Source organism: Tursiops truncatus, chromosome 6 (genome assembly GCF_011762595.2).
Source record: "Tursiops truncatus isolate mTurTru1 chromosome 6, mTurTru1.mat.Y, whole genome shotgun sequence".
Taxonomy (NCBI): domain Eukaryota; kingdom Metazoa; phylum Chordata; class Mammalia; order Artiodactyla; family Delphinidae; genus Tursiops; species Tursiops truncatus.
This window is the reverse complement of record NC_047039.1, coordinates 76,690,233-76,709,347: the sequence shown is the minus strand read 5'-3', so window position 1 is coordinate 76,709,347 and position 19,115 is coordinate 76,690,233. Positions and strand designations below refer to the sequence as shown.

Below are 19,115 nucleotides of genomic sequence, written 5' to 3'. Positions count from 1 at the left end.
TGTATACATATACCTACATTCATATGTACATGGCCTTGGGCAAGTTCCTTAGTCCCTCAGGATCTTTCTTCAACTGTCAAATTGTAATAAAAATGCCTACCTCACAGCATTGTTGCAGGCATTAAATGAGATGCCATTTTTTTGAGAATTCAACAATTTTAAGAAATTTGAGATTTTTAAAACAAAATTTACAAATTTTTATCATTTTTTGAGACTTTAACCATGTTGAGAATTTAACATGATGCTGGCTGGTCACTCTTGTTTGAGAAGCTGCCACTTGAGTCCCTGTCTGGCTGACCACTGAACTTACCTGCTTCTTGTTATTTGTGAATGCCTTGGGCAATGAGGAGATGGTCTCAGAATGAACTCAAGCTCGCACATCAGTAACTGGCACTGTCAGCAACTCCAGTTTAGTCTGTTGAAGCACATCTGTGGGTCTTGTAAAGTCAGGCCTCTGTGTCCAAGACCACCTGAGCTGGCATCTTTCCCTAGAAATAACCAAACTCAGGTGTCAACATTTGAAAAGGCAATTTCTAAAGAAACTTGGAGTTGCTTTGCAGCACTTATAGAGGTGCTGCAGACTTGTTTCGGTCCTGACACCGTCTGCTGGCAACTGGTGTAGGTCTACTCTTCATAGCTTATCTCAGCTCTGAAAAAGATGCTGACAGTGTCAGTAAGTATGTTGGGAGGGTACCGTTCATCTCTTAGCACACTGATCATTCAGACTGTTCTCTCTAGGAAGAAAATGTATGCATGAATATTCCTTAGAGTTTGGATGGCATATACCTCTTGCAGTTTTAAAGGCTATACTGTGCATTTCACCCAAAAGGAGTGTGCTCTAAGGCTTGCACAATTTCTACCTGTTTGTTAATTGTCAGCGTCAGCATTTTTTGGATGCATGTGGCCATCGCCCTTGCTGTAAGCAGAGCCTGATACGATTTCTTTATTTTCCTCCCTCTGTATCTAGTTAGAGAGCTAACCAGTGTAACAACCCAGTTTTATTGTATGCTCTGAAACCGACTGAGCAAGCAATAGCCAACATGCAAAGCCACTTACACAAGTAAGGCAGGAGGGTCCAAAAATCAGATTACTGTCTTTTATATATGTAGAATCTATACAGATCTATGTCACTAAGGAAGGAACTATAAAGCTTAAAAAAAACGGCAAACGCCTCCATCCTAATATTTCTATTTTTGCGGTATTTCCCTTAAGTCTCTTTCTATGTGCATTCACATGTAAGCACAGCACTCATTTCGCTCTGTGGTATTCTGTTCTTCACATTAAACTATCACAAGTTCTTTCCCCCCATATATCTGCATAGTCTTCAGTTATTTTTATTAGTTCCATCAAATGATACACCACCATTTATTAGGCTACTTCTGCAGTGTTGCATGGTTATTATTATTTTTTTACCACATTTTAACTCTAATAACCACTACTGCATCAAGTATCTCCATGTATAGAACTTTTTTCTTCTTTTGAACTACTTCTTTGGTATAACCTCAAGCATGGGATTTTTAGATCATAGGGTGTGAATATATTATAAGCCTAGTTTTCATGTTTGTAGTTGGCTTTCTTGTTTGCATAAAAGTAAAATCTGTTCCCTCCACCCAACACAAGCGTCTCAATCAAGAGTTTTATTTTTATCAAGCATTTCAGTTGTAATATTTCATGAGAATGTTTTATATGGCAAAATGAAAGAAAGGAACACACTGTTTCCCTTTCCATAATACAAACCATCAGCACTCAAGTGAGGTCTCTGTGACAAAACCTATGCCCTTCTGGTTTTCTTATTGTATGAAGTGACCCGTATCTCACTTCTGTGTAAAAGACAGTTGATGAGAAAGACAAAGCTCTTGTTCTTTGGGTGAGTGATTCATTGGTTGATTGCCTAGAGTTTTCCACTTGGGAGCAAATTCCTTCTGTGGTTTCCAGAGCTTGAAGAGACATTAGTTTGCTTTTCAATTTACATGGCCATTCTACTGAATCCACTACACAGCACTCTGCAATTGTAATAGCCCCAATACATAACTTCACATTTGGAATGTAAAGTGCAACCATTCTTAATAGTTTAGTTTAATGGCCACTCTTTTCTTTCCCCTATGGTCTCTTGTATATTATTTTTTTAAGCAGACAGTCATTTTAATGCTACCACATTCTCCATTTAACGTACCATCTGCAGTGAAAATCCTTTTAAAAACAACTATAGTCCCTTGGAAAGCAAATCACTCAGTATAAGAAAACACTGATCTACAGGAAGAAAATGACCCAATGAGCCCTAGTCTGGAATTTTCCTTTTTCTTTTCTTCCCCTCTAAGCAAAGTGAGCATGATGCGTAAGAAAATGCATGAGTATGAGCCGTGGGGAGAGGAGCTGTTGAGACCTGTGGCATGGCACTTCTTAAGGTCCCTGGCAGACCATCATCTGTATATTTGTTTTACTTGAATGACTAGATTTTGAATTAAAGAAACCCTTGTTTTATTTTTTTTTTAAAGCCTTATGAAGTTTCAGGTCACTTTAATTCCTTTTCTTCTTTTACCCCTTTGGCTGAACCCAGGAACCGTAGCCTTCATGACTCTCCCCTTCAGTGTTATCTTCCGAGATCAGTAAAGTAAGAGTTCCTGCTCTCAGCTCTTGGGGTGGGGGGTGGGTGGCATCCCTGATTCCGTTACCAGGGAAACCAGTATCAGATGGGTGCAAAGAAGGTAAAGGGTTCAAGCATCTTATTTGAAGTAATGAACTAACACAACCCATAACTCCCCCTTCCCCCCCGCCTATGTAATGTCATGGAAACAGGAACAGAAAAGCCAGCAACTGACAGTGAAGTCACGTGTCTCCGTGTCTCTCTAGGTGTCAGGCATCCTTTTGATATCTTCAAATGCCAATTTGTACAATCCCATGACATATTGTTGGGCTCGAAAGACTTTTATTTGAAGAGTGAATAAAATAGAATTCACCCAGGCAAGATGTCTGCTCTTCTAACCTTTTATCAAACAAATAAGAATTCAGGAATATGGTCCAGGTGATTATTACTGCTTTCCATCGTCGCCACTTTGTCAATGTGCAAACCTTGTCTACCATGTTTGTCTTTCTAATTTCTGAACTAATGCTTAGCAGCATGATGACTATCTGCTAGTGGCTGTAATTGATTTTATCAGATATTTTGACACTCGGAATACCTTCAGTACATGGAAGGTATTCCGAGGTGGGCTTTTCATACCTTCAGTACATGGAATGTAAAGCTTAGTGTTGTTTTTAATCTCTGCCTAAACATTTAGTCATATTGTTTACTAATTTATATCCATTTTAGATGTTTTCCCTTCTAGAAGATGTGGACTCTCAGGATGAAGTAGTTGGAAATCTTAACGTACACATCTAAATAACTGAGAAGTTCTAAGTCGTCTCTAGCATCTGTGGAGCTGAATCCCGCACAGGTAAGGGAAATGCCGTTAAAAAAATGCTCTGTCACGGCTGCAGTTCAGTTGAACATTTCAACAGGGGTTGGTTATTTTTTAGTAATGTGGGACAGTTAGTAGCAGAAGGGACGCTTTAAAAGGAACAGAGTGCTTCAAAGTCATTTCAGCTCTCACCGTTGCCATGTAGAGATGCTGGATTACTCACAGTATGAATTTTTGCCTTTCCAGTTGGCTTTTGTTAAAATAAAAATACACTTCAGTATCCCATCTATTCTGGGCTCCTCTACTAACATTAGACTTAGATTATTTAGATTAAATTGACTAGATGTTCACTGTTTAAGTTTTAAACCTCAATGGATTATTTGCACTTGGTAAATATAAATTGCTACCTATTAATGGTGGTATGACATATATAAACTTAAATTTCTGTGGCACAAACCTGCCTGACTGATAAAACACATCTTCAGAGCAATACCCCCTCTACAACTAGCTCTGCCGGAGACCACACTGCCCTAGTCAGCCACGTTCCTCTTCCTCTCGGCATCCCCGCCGAGGGAAGCTTTCCTTCCCATAAGCCACAACTCAACACGTTTTCTGAGGGCGAAGTGCTGAAGGGTTGGTTGGTTGAATGACTCACACGAGAAAAGTGCTGAAATGGATTTTGGTGCTGGCCTTTCTCCCCCTCCTGGAGAGAGAAACACGAAGATAAATCACCAGTTAGCCAATATTTTCACAAGCTGAAAACCGTTAAACTTACCATTTTCTCTGCTCCTCCTTCCCTTCTTGCTTTCCTCAAATTGACTGTGCGGCGGGCAAGGCCGACATCCCACCTGGCTTGTCTAAAGCCCTTGATGCACGTATGATTTCTTTGAAGTAGGCTGGGAAATACAGAAATGGGTATAAATAAGCCTTTGATCTGAGTTAAACAGAAATTTCATTGTATGTAGTGTGTTGTTCCTTACGTTGTTAATTGACAGCTGCTCAGAAGCAGGTTATTAAATGCTTTGCCTTGCGTAAGTGCCAGAACTTCTGGAGTAGCTTCCAGGCACAGTCACAGAAATAGCAGTGACTGTCCTGTTGGAATGGGAAACTTTTCTCCCGGCGTTTCCATAGGCTGTTTCACAAGATTCTCTTCTCATAACTGTCTATATTTTGAATGACTCCAGTTTACGGCTACTTCTGTTTTAGGAATTGCAGTTCTATAATTTGCCGGTGATTGAAATCCTCAGTCATTCGGATCCACATTTCAATGATTCTAGCATGTGAGGAAAATCGTAGAAGAAATGAATGCCGATCAAGTAAAACTAGACTTGATAAAACATTAGGGCAAACCCTAAAGTCAGGTCTGAATTATACTTTATTTTTTGAACTTTAAATAGAAAACAACCGGGGCTTCCCTGGTGGCGCAGTGGTTGAGAGTCCGCCTGCCGATGCAGGGGACACGGGTTCGTGCCCTGGTCCGGGAAGATCCCACATGCCGCGGAGCGGCTGGGCCCGTGAGCCATGGCCGCTGAGCCTGCGCGTCCAGAGCCTGTGCTCCGCAATGGGAGAGGCCAAAACAGTGAGAGGCCTGCGTACTGCAAAAAAAAAAAAAAGAAAGAAAAGAAAACAACGACAGAGACATGTGCAAGCGACACTGCCTTGTGCACTTTTTATTGAATCATAATGTTATTTTATTTTTTTAAATAAATTTATTTATTTTTGGCTGCGTTGGGTCTTCGTTGCTGTGCGTAGGCTTTCTCTAGTTGTGGCGAGCAGGGGCTACTTTTCATTGCGGTGTGCGGGCTTCGCATTGCAGTAGCTTCTCTTGTTGCAGAGCACAGGCTCTTAGCGTGCGAGCTTCAGTAGTTGTGGCTCACAGGCTCAGTAGTTGTGGCTCGCAGGCTCTAGAAAGCAGGCTCAGTAGTTGTGGTGCATGGGCTTAGTTGCTCCATGGCATGTGAGATCTTCCCAGACCAGGGCTCAAACCCATGTCCCCTGCATTGGCAGGTGGATTCTTTTTTTTTTTTTTTTTGCGGTACACAGGACTCTCACTGTTGTGGCCTCTCCTGTTGCGGAGCACAGGCTCCGGATGCGCAGGCCTAGCAGCCATGGCTCACGGGCCCAGCTGCTCCGCGGCACGTGGGATCTTCCCGGACCGGGGCACGAACCCGTGTCCCCTGCATCAGTGGCGGACTCTCAACCACTGCGCCACCAGGGAGGCCCGGCAGGTGGATTCTTAACCACTGAGCCACCAGGGAAGTCCCTTATAATGTTATTTTAATCACCAGTAGAATCCCAGAGCAAATGCATATCTGCATCACATTCCCTAACAAGAGAGGCAGAGGAAACCAGGTTTTTTTTTTCCAGCCTGAATAGAAAATCCTTTCTCCATCCAGGATTCAATGGAAGCATTTGCTACCTAAAAGCACTAGACTTGACTTTTTAAAATGCAACGCTTGACATGTTAGAGGTGAATATAAACATATGGACAGGCCCCAGACACCAAATTTGCTCAGCCTGACAAAACAGAGAATAATGTGCCTTTAAAATATGTGAAAAGTAAGAGGATACTTCATTTGTGTAAAAAGCCGTTACTTCATTCCACAAACATTTACTATGTGCAGGTAACTCTGGTAGGTGCTCCTTGAAGGACATAATCACACTATGGTTAACATTTATTGAGTACTTACTGTATGTCAGGTACTTTACTAAGTGCTCTACTTGCCATATTTTATTTAAAAAGAATAATAAGACATGGTTTCTGTCCTGAAGGAACTGCATCCAGGGCCAGGATTAGGGTGAGATGAGGACTGAGGCTCAAAGTTTAAGGTGATGCCAAAAATCTCAGTGATCAAGATAAATCATGTTTTACTGCAATATTTAAAATATCAAAATTGGTGTAAAAATCTGATGACGTGGATGAACACTCATTCATTGCTAGTGGGAATGCAAAACGGTACAGCTACTTTGAAAGATAGCTGGGCAGCTACTCGCAAAACTAAACGTATACTTACCATTCCGTCCGGCAGTTGTGCTCCTTGGTATTTATCCAAAAGAGCTGAAAACGTTATGTCCACACAAAAACCTGCACGCAGATGTTCAGAGCAGCTTTATTCATAATTGTCAAGATTCGGAAGCAACCAAAATGTCTTTCAGTAGGTGACTGTATATGGTGGTTAATTTTATGTGTGAACGGGCCCCAGGGTACCCAGACTTTTGGTTAAACGTTATTTTGTTGTGTCTGTGAGTGTGTTTCTGGATGAGATTAACATATGAATCAGTAGACTGAGTAAGGTAGATTGCCCTCCCCAATGTGGGTGAGCCTGATTCAATACTTAAAGGCCCAAAGAGAACAAAAAAAAGACCACTAAGTGAGAATTCATGTTTTCTCTACCTGACTGTCTTCAAGCTGGGACAGTCTTCTCCTACCTTCAGACTCTGACTCGGGCTGGAACTACACCATTGGCTTTCATGGGTCTCCAGCTTACCGACTGCAGATCTTGGGACTTGTCCGTCTCCATAACCACATGACCCAATTCCATGTGATCTCTCAATCTCTCTCTCTCTGTCTCTCTCTCTCTCTCCCGCCGTGTATATACTGGTTCTGTTTTCCTGGAAAACCCAGAACACTACAGTGCATAAACTATGATAATCTAAACAAAGGAATATTACTCAGCACTAAAAAGAAATGAACTATCAAGCCATGAAAGGCAGGGAGGAAACTTAAATGCATATTCCTAAGTGAAAGAAACCAATCTGAAAAGCCTACATGTAGCCCCAGGCAAACCATCAGACGACACACCTGCATGAGACCAGCACCACAGTGACTCACATGGCCAACCAACAGAATTCTGAAAATTAATAAATCATTGCTTCAGGCCCCTACCTTTGGGGTGGTTTGTCACACAGCAGCAGGTAACTGAGACAGGTGGTCTGTTAAAAATAGAAGCTGGTCTCAGAGTATTCTGGCTTCTGTAAGGAGACAGGTTCAGAAACATATGACGTCTGCTCTAGGCCTGGTGCAGCCCCTGTTTTCCGTCCTTGTGGGCATTGTGAACAGTGCTTTGCCTGGAGACATCAGCAAGTCTAGTTGGGTCAGGCAACAGTCCATTCAGGCACACATGGTATTCTGGAACTGGGGACTGCCCTGAAGCTGTTGGGCTGCAGGCCTTCCTGTGCTTACTGCTTTGTTCCTACAGGACGGTGGTACACGTATAATCATTCTAGCTGAATAGACAGCTTGAAAACACCTATATTCCCAATGAAAAACTGAAACCTAACATCTCTATGCTAATTACGGCATACTTGGTTCTGATTCAGATAATATTTGAAGGACTTACAGAATTTGGAGTATGTACTCCTGATTAGGGCTCTTCACTTTCTAATTAACTGCCTCTGGAGTAGGGATTCCGGAGCAGGGTTCGTGCTAACTCACAGCAACCAGGGAGATTGACAGTAACCTACGTACACATGAGGATCACTGATTTTATTGAAGTCTCTTCCTTCACCTCCTTCTCCAGGCAGCAACCTTAAACCTAAGTAGAACCCTGTCCTATAGAAGGTGCTGAGTTGAAAGAGGGTAGGACTCTCCAAGGGAGAAGGGCAGGGCTGACCATGGAGGTTGGGAGGACAGCTAGGGGTCCATCCAGGAGGAGACAGGAAAAAAGCAAGAAGGCCTGGACTGACTTTTACTCCTACTCAGTGTTTTTAGATCAGTATTTCCCGATCATCTTCAGGCTGTGGCACACACAGAAAAGGAAAATATTCATTAGGTACAGTTGGGGAACAGAGAGTCTGCTTGTGCACTGCGTATGGCAACCTCTGAGGGGACCTGTGGTTTCCCCATGTGCCTCAGGGCAGCAATGGGATGTTCTGGCTAAAAAAAAAAGAGCCCTCCTTTATGGCATATATATGTACTTAAAGTAAATAAAAGTTGACTATTTCAATAATCTGTAGGAAAATTTTCACTGCCCTTTGAGATCACTGGAGACACCCTAGGCTGGGCAGAGCTGGGGCTGAGTCTCTGCACCCAGCCCCGTTTAGTCACAAAAACTCAGGAGGAATAAGCAGAAGACTGTAAGAAAGGAGACTAGTCTTAAGCAGTGGGAATTTAAAACTGCATATTGTAGAAAAAAGATGGCTTTATTTCTTCCATAGACTCTAGAAATTAGACACTAAAGTCTAAAGAGCTACTCATGGTATGGGATTAACAGATACACAGCACTATATATAAAATAAACAACAAGGACCTACTGTATAGCACAGGGAACTATATTCAATATCTTGTAATAACCTATAATGGAAAAGAATCTGAAAAATTTTATATATATATATATATATATATATATATATATGAATTACTTTGCTGTACACCTGAATCTAACACAAAATTGTAAATCAACTACGGTTCAATAAAAAAAAGGAAAGCTACTCATGGGTTAAATGAGAAGAGCTACCAAAAGAACTACAATTCTCAATGAAATCAGGAAAAAAAAAGTCCCAAGTTTCCAAATTAGCTGTCTCGATTTAGTTGGGTCTAAAGAAAATTCAGTCACAAGGGTAAGGATGAGAACTGCATACACTGAGTGACTGCTATGTTCCAGAGACTTCTGTATCTCACCTCACTCCCTTCAGCATACTTCATGTAGGCTGGCCTATCTCCCATTTTAAAACCAAAAGCCAAAACCGGAAGACCAAAATCAAAACAAAAAAGTTTCCTTAACTCCACGCCCTCAGGGGTGCTGCCCCATTTGTCTTCTTATCACATCAGTTCTTTTCAGAATAATTCCATGCCAGTTGCCACTGTTTCTTCACCTCCAGCCTCAGTTCAACAGACTCATCAGGCTTTTAATCCCAGCCATGCCACGGAAACTGCTTTTGACAAGGTCTCCAGGGCTCTCCTTGCCAAATCCATTGGCCAGTTCTTTATGTTTTTCTTGTTCAACCTCTCAGCAGCTTTTAAAACAGTTGATTGCTGTAGAAACTCTTTTCTCGGCTTTGGAGACAACAAACAGGTTGCCTCCTGCCTCTCTGGATGCTGGCTTCTCCTCACTGGCACTCCCTGTTTCTCTACCATCTAGCCACACTTGGCTTCTTTCTCTTTCTGAAACATGCCAAGCTTGTTCAAGTTTGTCCAGTGCCTTTGCACAAACCATTCCCCCTGCCTGGTTGCCACGTGGAAGTTCCTTCTCATCATTTAGCTCAAATTTCACTACCTCAGAGAGTCCCTGACCTCATTATCTAAAGTTATACCCCCCACCTCGTCTACTTCTGTTGTTGCTTTCTTTTTTTCCACGCGTGTATTTCTGTCTTAAGTCCTTTGTTTGTGAACTTGTTTACTATTTTTCTCCCTCCCCAAGATTGTGAACTCCTTGAGAGCAAACTCAATGCCTATGCCAAACTGAAGATACACGTGTGATTACCAGCCTCCAAGATGGCCTCCAGTTATCCTTGCCTCTGGTATTCAGGCCCTTGTGTTGCCAGGGCTAACCTGTGTGACCAAAAGAATACTAAGAAAGTGACAGTATGGGACTTCCTGCCTTGGCCTTCTGGGTGGCTTCCTTTGGGGGAAAGCAGCTGCCACATTGTGAGGTCACTCAAGTAGCCCAGTGGAGAAGCACTGAGGCCTCTTCTAACAACCAGCACCAATTTGCCAGCCACATGAGCGAGTCATCTTAGAAGCAGATCTTTAAGGCCCAGTCCAGCCTTTGGTTGACTTCAGCCTGCCAATATCTGACTACAACCTCATCAGAGACCCATAAGCCAAGCCAGAAATGCTCGGCCAAGCCAGCCCCAAATTCCTGATCCAGAGAAACAATGAGAGATAACAAATGAGTATTGTTGTTTCAGCCACTAAGTTTTTGGGTGGTTTGTTATGCAGCATTAGATAATGAATGCAGATACCTATATTTTAGTTACTTGAAGAGGATGCTCAACCTAGCAACTAAATTCCTGCTTCTCAGCCGTATGTGACTTCACTGTGAATCCACCTAACATCAGCAGCCTATCAACAAGTGCTTATTGATCACATGCTATATAGCAAACAGTGCTAAAGCAGCTGGAGATGCAGAGCTCTGCAAGTTATGACCCTGCTCTCATAGCTCTTGATGTAGTTTGGTAGACAATAGCTCTTGATATAGTTTAGGAGACAAATAAGAGCGTGTGAAAAGTTAACAACATAAAATAGAGATTTAAGGATGATGATTTCAGAGGAAGGCAATGGATCTTAGGTTTGCTTACCATGAGAAGTTTTCAATGGTAGAGATGGTCAGGGACCTACATGAAAACATGGCCTAGATCTAGAATACTTGTGGTTCTCAAATGTGAGAGTGCATCAGAACCACCTGGAGAGCTTGTTAAAACTCAGATTTCTAGGGCTTCCCTGGTGGCGCAGTGGTTGAGAGTCTGCCTGCCGATGCAGGGGACGCGGGTTCATGCCCCGGTCCAGGAGGATCCCACATGCCGCGGAGCGGCTGGGCCCGTGAGCCATGGCCGCTGAGCCTGTGCATCCAGAGCCTGTGCCCCGCAACGGGAGAGGCCACAACAGTGAGGGGCCCGCGTACCACAAAAAAAAAAACCAACAAAAAAAACCAACTCAGATTTCTAGCCCCACAGCCTCTGATTCAGTCAGTCTGGGGTGGGGTCCGAGAATTTGCATTTCTAACAAGTTCCCAGATGATGCTGATGCTGCGGTAGAGGGACCACACACTTTGAGAAGCCACATTCCTCTAGATGTCTGCTACTTAAGTCTGGTCCACACACCAGCAGCATCAGTATCTCCTGGAAGCTTGTTAGAGATACAGATTCTCAGGCCCCATCTCATACCTACTGAATCAGAATCTGCATGTTAACAGGCTCCCAGGTAACTCATGTGCACATTGAAGTTTAAGAAGCACCGCTGCAGAGGAAAGGTCATGTTCCCTTCAACAAGCTGGGCAAGGGCTGTATTTGCTGAGCACATCTGAGGTCAGGCATGGCCTGTGTATATGAGAGAATTCTTCTCTATGGTCAGCCCATTTTGGTTTCATTGATTTTCTCAGGCAGACCATTTTTTTCACTCATTGATTTTTGCCGCAGCAGGAGCCTTCCTCGTCAGTTCTCTGCAGATAATTTCAATTCATTTTGATTCATTTCCTCACTAGCTTGGCACTTCTCCCTTGGCACTAGGCAGTGCAACTAATTGTGCTTGCCTGAGAGTGACTGGGTATGAGACAACCGTGGAAAACTGCAAGGGGTCATGGGGATACTGCCCTGTGCAAAAGCGGAGAGGCCTGGATGCCTTCTGGAAAGCCAGGGAATTTGAACCTAGCCAGGCTTGGAAGCCCAGTGGTGTTCCTGCTGTTTGCTAAGTGAGAAGCTGGTGACAAAATGAGTGTGTCTGTGGCAATGCTTTGAACACAACTGAAAAATTCTGTGCTAACCCATGGAGGAATGGGCTGTTTTCCACTGGTGATTATGAGATAGATGTCATGACATCAGCTGCCCTAATGTCCAGAATTTTTTCTTGTGCCTTTTGTGCTCACACTAAGGCCAAGCTGCTCCCATGAATAGAGGAGGCTGCTGTGTCTGTGTTATGTCAAGATGAGGAAAGAAAACCCTGCTTCTCAAATCTTCTGATCCCAAATTTTCCTTTTTTCTTCTCTTTTTTGTGGGTTTTCACATTTTAACCCATTGATTGAAATCACATGTTAGCTACATTCTGGGAGTAACAAGCTCTCTCTAAAAAGCTGCTTTCTTTTTTTTTTTTTTTTCTTCTTTTCCCCCTTTGGTCTCGTTGGTTTCCAGACTCATCAAGTTGTGTACGTTAAATATGTATGGCTCTTTGTACGTCAATCATATCTCAATAAAAGTGGTTTAAATAAATAAAAGGCATTTCCTCCCCTTCATACAATAGTCATTTAGCAAACATTTCTGTCTTCAGGTTGACAAAGATGATCTCCTTAAGGAGAAGAGACACACTTATTTTCAAAAACTAAAATAGTGTGATATGTATAATATATAAATACTGCTGAACTTACACAACCATTCGGTTCTCTTAGGCAGAGCTTCCCAAATTTTCTCTGTTCACAGCACCACAGGCCGAAAGAAATATCTAACAGTTCCACTTATTAAGTAGTTAAGTTCAAACAACTTAATAATATTTGTGTCTTATAAACTTGGTAGCTATTTAAAGAAATAAACATAAATCAAAAGAAAAAAATATTTTGAGATGACCATGCTTACTAATGGGATGTGTGCACCAACTGGGAACTTCACAGCTTCTCACATTTGGGAAGCAGACTGAAGACTGTCACCCTTCATTTCCTGTTCCATAGTGATTTTTCTGATCTAATGCTAAAAACTGGGAATGAGCTCAAGCTAGTATTTTGTACGTCTGGCAGTTGTTGAGTGCCTCTGTGTTTCCCTTAAAAAGGTAAAATATCTCATGGCGTCCCTGTGAGTTTGCTGGGGTGCCCCAGGAGCCATGGCCATGAAGTCTTAGGTAAATGTTGCAGAAATATGCAACTCAATAACCCTGGAGCCCCACCTTGCCCAATCTCCTCATGGACTCAAATTTAGGGAAGCACATTCCCATGAAAAAATGTAGTTAAAAATAGAGGGTTTTTTCCTGATGTTGTTGAGATGCACTATCCCGTTTAATTCAAACCTTCACTCATTTTAAGGTCTCTGATATTGCAGAGTAAATAATTTTTTGTCATAAATTTATTTATTGTGACATATGTACAGTAAAAAGAACATATCAGCAAACCTCAGCTTGCTGACTTTTTACGAAGATGAACACTATTGACATTTGGGCTGGATGATTCTGTGTTGAGGGGGCTGCCCTGTGCCATGTAGGATGTTTAGCAGCTGCATCCCTGGCCTCTACCTTCTAGGTACCAGTAGCATGCCCACCGAAGTCATGACAGCTAAAAATGTCACCAGAGTTGTCGGCTGGGGCAAAATCACCCCCACTTGAGAAGCACTGGCCTGTACTCATGTAACTACCACCTTATGGTGGCAAGATTTAGCAAATCCACCCAGTTTATAAGACACCCAGTTAAATTTGAATTTCAGATAAACAATCTTTTTTTTTTTTTTTTTTTGCGGTACGCGGGCCTCTCTCGTGGAGCACAGGCTCTGGAAGCGCAGGCTCAGCGGCCATGGCTCTCGGGCCCAGCCGCTCCGCGGCATGTGGGATCTTCCCGGACCAGGGCACGAACTCGTGTCCCCTGCGTCGGCAGGCGGACTCCCAACCACTGCGCCACCGGGGAAGCCCAGATAAACAATCTTTTTTGATATTCATTGTCCCAAATATTTAACCGAGTTTCCTATATTTTACCTGGCAAGCCTATACCCCTCCCCACCCCAGATTAAGATACGGAACGTTTCCAGAACCCCAAAAGGCCCCTTTCTGCTCCTTCTCAGTCAATACCCTCACCTCACGGAAAGCACCATTTTTTTTTTTTTTTTTTTTTTTTTTTGGCGGTACGCGGGTCTCTCACCGCGGCGGCCTCTCCCACCGCGGAGCGCAGGCCCCGGACGCGCAGGCTCAGCGGCCACGGCTCACGGGCCCAGCCGCTCCGCGGCACGCGGGATCCTCTCGGACCGGAGCACGAACCCGTGTCCCCTGCCTCGGCAGGCGGACTCCCAACCACTGCACCACCAGGGAAGCCCAGGACAGCCCCATTTTGCATGAAGTAAATCTTTATGTTCTCGCGAGATCCGCAGCCACATTTAGCGACGCCTCCCTCTGTTGCCCAATCTTTCTCTGCCCGGAACGGTCTCAAAGCGTCTCACCTGCTCATCCTGAAGAATCTCCTGGACCCAACCCTTGTGCCTTTTCAGTTTCTCTCCTCCTCCTCACCCTCCGTAACCCGCCAGCTCCTCGTTTAGCTCCCTTTCTGCCCTGCACGGGCCTTCTGTCCCTTGCGCCACGTGGCAACAAAGCGCCGAGAGCCGAGCAGCAAGCGGATGGCGTCTACTTTCCTGTCGCCTCTCTCACCCTGTTCCTGCTACACGTTTTCTGGATTCTGTATCACCACTACGGCGAGAACTAGGCCGACAGAGACAGACTTCTCTGGAGGGAAGAGGGGTTTGGAGGCCGTATTAGAAGAGGAGGACGACAGGCCATCCTTACCACTTCACCCCGTGGCTATTGGGGCTGACATCACCTCTGGAACCTTGTTAGGTTCCTCCTACCTCAGCCCCATTGAGCCTTTCCTCTTGCATCTAACAATGGGATGAGACCAAAGCACAAGGCCTTGTGTCCCTCATTCTGGGAATGGGAACAAGCTACAAGCTTCCTCCTTGGGTTGGCTTCTCTCTACCGTGCTCATTTTTTGATGTTTGTTCACCCACTGGATTATTTTGTTTTTCTGTACTTAATATATGTGTCATGCCAGTCACATTTTACAGCTGATTAATGGAACAATTTACGTAGGGTTGAATTTGCAGAGGTTAAGTGAATGTTGCTGGGAGTTGCTGTCATGAAAGAGGTAAGATATATATATTTTTTAAATTGAAGTATAGTTGATTTACAATGTGTGTTAATTTCTGCTGTACAGCAGAGTGACTCAGTTATATATAGTCTTTTTCATATTCTTTTCCATTATGGTTTATCAGAGGATATTGAATATAGTTCCATGTGCTATACAGCAGGACCTTGTTGTTTATCCATTTTATATATAGTTTGCATCTGCTAATCCGAATCTTCCAATCCATCCCTCCCCCACCTCGCTCCCCCTTGGCAACCACAAGTCTGTTCTCTACAAGTCTGTTCCTGTTTTGTGAATAAGTTCATTTGTGTCATATTTTAAGTTCCACATATAAGTGATATAATGTGGTATTTGTCTTTCTGACTTTGCTTAGTATGATAATCTCTAGGTCAATCCATATTGCTGAAAATAGCATTATTTCATTCTTTTTTATGGCTGAGTAGTATTCCATTGTATATATGTACCACATCTTCTTTATCCTTTCATTTGTCGATGGACATTTAGGTCGTTTCCATGTCTTGGCTATTGTAAATAGTGCTACTGTGAACATAGGGGAGCATGTATCTTTTTGAATTATAGTTTTGTCTGGATATATGCCCAGGAGTGGGATTGCTGGATCATATGGCAACTCTATTTTTAGTTTTTTGAGGAACTTCCGTACTGCCTTCCATAGTGGCTGCACCAATTTACATTCCCACCAACAATGTAGGAGGGTTCCCTTTCTCCACACCTTCTCCAGCATTTGTTATTTGTAGATTTTTTAATGATGGCCATTCTGACCTGTTTGAGGTGGTAAGAGGTAAGATTTTGACACTAAGAAGTGAGCCATGACCTTTACTGGGTGGGTGCAGGTCAGGGAAGTTTCCAGAGAAGGTGATGCTTGAACTCAGATTTTGAACTCAGATTCTGCTAAATGGTTGTGACTGAAGAAGTGTGTTCTAATTTGAATTAAGGAAGTTCAGAGGAAAGGTAAATATTGCAGCATGATTCTGTAATGGGAAGAGGGTGGAGCAGGGTTGTCCTGGACCAAAATGGTGGGTATTTGGGTTGGATGGGGATGCAGATGGAGTGAGGGTGGGGGCTTCCACATTTTCTGTGGGTCACAGGGAACCAACAGAACCTGGTCAAGTTTTTGTTTTAGACCGCAGCTCTGTGGAGGTGGGCTAGAGGGAAGGGTCAGTTAGGAGACTTATAATTTAGATCAAAGGGGTCAGCCATTCACCTGTAAGTATGAATTTACATACACCCATTACTTCCCTCCAAAGCTGTAGTTGACACTAGCAGTGAGGAGATGGGAGTTTTACTGACACAGTGAGGAGACAGCAGGACATTTTGAGGCAGCGGGTACTGCCAGGGAGTTCAGACTTAGTGGAGGGGGTGTGCCTCACAGCAGAGGGGCCACCGTTGGCAGCTTTCAGCCACTGAACGCATGAAGTTGGAGCAGGGATGCAGGGGTGGGATTAAAGAAAGGGTGGAAAGGACAAAGATGGTCCAGGTCATGAATCAGCCTGGGGTTGGTGGCAGCCATACTGATGGGTAATGCCACTGTGAGATTGTTGGGTGTTCTCAGAATCCAGAGTTACAAAGGTGTGACATCTCCTGAGCATTTGTTCTTGTTCTTATTCTTATCACCCTGTCCAGGAATGAGTCTGAGATTGAGAGAACAAATAGTTTGGAGATTAAGTAATCAAGCATTCTCTGGTGGCGGTCCCCTGTGGTGCCTCGTTCCATTAGTTTCCTAGAAGCAAGAGACAGTAGTTTACAATTGCAAAGCACAAGGCTGCTCTCCCAGAAAGACCTGAGTTCCTGGTAGGGGAAAAATGAGCTAGTAGGTTGGAAAGGTCACAAGGGAAGTTACCTCATAGCATGGAAGACTGAAAGATGACTTGTTACATCCCTTGTCATGGGTCTAATTTGTTTAAAATCAAATCCATCTGTTCATTTCACACCCTTTGTCCCACTTCCTTGCTGCAATCCACAGTGGATTACTCCATTACTTAAAAACTGGCTGCCCTTACAATAAACTAATAACTTATTTTGTGGTTAACTGCGTCAAGACATTCTGGAGCACGACCAACGCTTCTCTCTCTGTCTCTCTCTCTCTCTAATGAACTTCTTGGTGTAGCACATTGACAGAGAAAAATGTTTACGTCTCCTTCACAAAACATACCATTTACAGGCTCTGAAGTGATGCAGGTAGGGGAAAAGGTTTCTGTCACCAGCTAGGCCTTCCTCTCCCCGTGTAACCTGCAAACGCTCATTTGCCTCCCATGTGCCATACATTACAAAAGACTTCCTGGCTCAATTGATTCCATTGATGATCTCCAAATCTTAATTTCAAATGAAGCTCGCTCCTTTTCAGGAAAGAATTATCTTCAGTGCAATAACCAGAGTCCCCCGAGGCCTGCATTTGGGATGCATCAATTCCCTTAAGGTCTCCTAATCCATTAAAATATGTACAGTATTTCTGGTTAACTAATGGATCATTGGAAAAATGGAATTGCATGCAAAATATAATTCAAAGAAATGAACTTGGGGTTGTTGGCCAATCCATTCATAGGAACATTTGCTGATTGGGAAAATATGTTATTTTTTTTGGCTTAATCCTTTGCCAGGCCACACAAACTAGTGAAGGTTGTTATTTTTGATTTGTTGGACCTGATTCTGAAGACAGAGCAGCAATGGAATTTGTGATTTTTGTCACTGCTCCTGATTAAGAAATGGCTGGCTGGCATTTAAACTCAGTTGGATCTGCACAGTCCGTGGATATTCCCTTCTTGTTGAGTGCAAGCTATAGCTAGATGTTATCTTGCATTCACTCCTGTTTTCTGAAGGGCCAAACATTTTGGAAATATAATATTTATGAAATTGGATATTAAAATAGCAAGTGGTTCAAAGCTGAGGAATGGGTGTTGAAAGATCCCAGCACAGACACTCAGTAATTTTACATTTTTCATTACTGAGGTAATTAAAAAATTCCTTAGGGCTGAATTACAGTAAAATTTTATGTATCTTTCTACTAAGGGTAAACTAATTTTCTTTCCCACTGGACAGCATTAATATAAGTAGGAAATATTTTTAATCCTATCTCATTTACTCATATTATGAAAAATTGCAAGCCTTACTAATTTTATTCAACATCATTTCTTTCTAAATATTCTTAGATTCAGTAAGTGCATTTAGTATTAAAGGTTAAACAGAAATGAAAGATGGAATTTTTTGTCTCACCAGTGACCTTTCCTAGTTCATTTCTAATTCTTGGGTGTTCCCAGAAAAGTCATAGAGTCCGACCACTTTGTATCTAAGTCCCTGAAAGTCATGATAATGTTTCCATAAATTTTTCTTTTAACTTTGAGGAATATATGAAATGCTGTGTGATCTTGGACAAGTCCTTATATTATCTAAGAAATTTAATGAGCTATATTCTCTTCCTTACCTAATTCTTAAAGCAGCAAGTGAAATGCTCAGTGAAGCCCTTTGACTCTTTGAAGCCACAGGGTGCCGTTTTGTATGTTATGGTTCTAGCGGTATTAACTTTAGGGTTCACTTTTCTGATACTTAGGGAAACAGAGAAGTGAATGTAGCATGCAAGAAATTGTACAGAATCTGATGAAAAGCCCTTATGTCTAGAAACAAGAAGGAACTGAGGGCATCCACGCATGGAGCAATAATATTCCATAATGGCTTATCCATTTGGAATTTATGCCCAAGAGAAATGCAATGACAGAGACAGGGAAGAGGGAGGATGGAGAGAAAACACTGTACTCAGTGCTTGGGCTGAATCCATGTGGAAAAATGAGACCTGGGAGAAGCTTTGAACTTCATGTGCCAGGGATGGCTTGGGCAGCAGGGAATAGAAAATCCATTTCCAGACTAGGAGGAGAAAGAGCTGCCGTTTCTTCTAAGCCTCCCCTCTGCAAGGTGCTCTGCCAGTGCTGGCCATAATGGGGTGAGTGTCACGAGCATTACCTCCTGTGACCCTGGTAACCACTTGCACTACCACAGATAAGGAAATAGAAAGTTCTGACTAGGTCACGTGGTTCAGTTCCTATTGCTCGTAAGATGTAAAGTGTGGCTTTGAATGGAAGGCCCGTTGTCTTGCCTTCTCCACAGTGTGTCATTGCTGCCCTTAGAGATTTGCTGCGGATGTGCATTTAGTGTCCATTCCACTCTTTTCACCCCATGACTATCCCAGGGGCTTTCAAAACTAGCTCTGCAGGAGAATCTAATACGAAGGTGC

General features: G+C 43.0%; 1 long non-coding RNA gene across 2 annotated transcripts in view; it reads left to right on the top strand.

Annotated features, from left to right (window-relative positions):
• LOC141278983 (uncharacterized) overlaps positions 1-19,115 on the top strand; it is a 42,357-nt gene continuing 23,242 nt past the window's right edge. Inside the window, exons 1-2 of one of the 2 annotated variants that reach the window (XR_012332575.1) lie at positions 1-3,022; positions 3,311-3,434. This is a non-coding gene — a long non-coding RNA (uncharacterized lncRNA). Of the gene's footprint in view, positions 3,435-19,115 lie in introns of both variants that reach the window. The other variant, XR_012332574.1, reaches the window with a different exon arrangement.